Source organism: Hyaena hyaena, unplaced genomic scaffold (genome assembly GCF_003009895.1).
Source record: "Hyaena hyaena isolate Hyena2069 unplaced genomic scaffold, ASM300989v1 scaffold_12, whole genome shotgun sequence".
Lineage (NCBI taxonomy): Eukaryota > Metazoa > Chordata > Mammalia > Carnivora > Hyaenidae > Hyaena > Hyaena hyaena.
This window is the reverse complement of record NW_024080644.1, coordinates 977781-979332: the sequence shown is the minus strand read 5'-3', so window position 1 is coordinate 979332 and position 1552 is coordinate 977781. Positions and strand designations below refer to the sequence as shown.

The 1552-nt window shown below is 40.5% G+C and overlaps 1 non-coding gene across 1 annotated transcript; it reads left to right on the top strand.

Moving 5' to 3' along the window:
• Window positions 1–269: 269 nt before the first annotated feature.
• Window positions 270–342, top strand: TRNAK-CUU. The gene has a single exon. It is a non-coding gene; the product is annotated as a tRNA-Lys (tRNA).
• Window positions 343–1552: the final 1210 nt, after the last annotated feature.

Genomic DNA, 1552 nt, shown 5'->3' with positions numbered 1-1552 from the left:
ATTTGAGTAATACAAATTCAAAGACTGTTTTGGGAGATTTTCAAGTCTTCTAGAAATATAATCTACTGAATGTTTATTTCTTTGAATATAGGCTGTATTTAATGGTTGAAAGTTATTTTGTGAAGTTATTTATCCTTTATGCAACCATTCCACCCGTCTCTATTTTCAGTGAATCCAATGAGTTACTGATTATGGAAGAAATCAAATAGATATTTTTCATATTTATGTTCAATCTGAAAGTGTTAAGTCAAAGATAATTTTCAAGGGACACCTGGCTGGCTCAGTCGGTAGAGCATGGGACTCTTGATCTCAGGGTCATGAGTTCGAGTCTCACGTTGGGTGTGGAGATAATTTAAAAATAAAACCTTTAAAAAGAAGAGGTAATTTTAAAGATTGCATGAAAACATTAAGAAACCATAATGTCCTTTTCAGTGTTTTCCTCCCATTTCAGTTAATATTCAGAAGGGATGGCTGTGTTCTTAAGGTGGATGACCACAGATGGAGAAGGAGAGATTTACATACATATTTAATTCTAAAGTGCTGACTTGTAATGTGATAGTAACAGGAATCATGGCTTTGAGAGTACTTCCTGGGTAATGACTCCTTCTGCTGGATGAGGCTGTGCTTTGTGGCTCCACAGACAGGGTGGGAAGGTCCCAGAATTCCGAGCTCCTTAGACAGGAAACGTGGCCTGAAGGTTAGAGCTGGGCTCCAGACTGCCTGGATTTGCACTGAGCTGTGCTGCTTAGTGGCTCTGTGACCTTAGGCAAGTTACCTCACTTCTCTGTACCTTGGTTTCTTTGTTCATACCATCAGGATAAGAGTAGTACTCACCCACCTAAGGGTATTGCAAAGAGGCAGTGATTTAATAGCTTTAAAGCTTTAAAGCACTTAGAACAGTACCTGACACAGTAAGCAGTCCGTGAATATTACTCTTATTTATTTATTTTTTTAAATGTTTATTTATCTCTGAGAGAAAGAGAGAGACAGTGCGGGGGGAGGGCAGAAAGAGAGGGAGACACAGATTCCGAGGCAGGCTCCAGACACAGAGCCTGACGCAGGGCTCGAACCCACGAATCGTGCGTGAGACCCTGATGTGAGCTGAAGTCGGACGTCTAACCGACTGAGCCACTCAGGCGCTCTTCCATAAATATTATTATGATCCTGTCCTCCTCTACACAACTTCTATCTTGCCCTGTGGCATTTATCTTGAAACCATAATGTTAATATAGCTATAGAAATACCTGGGATTTGTTGCTTGTCATTATAGAGAGGGAATCCCAGGCTCTCTTAAGGTTTCATGCTCCAATCTGAGTAGAGAAGCAGGATGCAGATGGAAGGTAAGGAAAGTGGAGAGCATTTACTGTGCATCAAGATGTCGGTGCTAGTGACTATCTCTCTAATGAAGAAAGGCACTCTTTTATTTAGTATACTAAATACAATCTATTTCAGGCATTCATAAGATAGCATTAAAATCCACTTACGGTACCCACAGGCTACTGCCGTTATGCAGGTATCTGCTGGCATATTGCTTTGGGTAACTGAATAATGA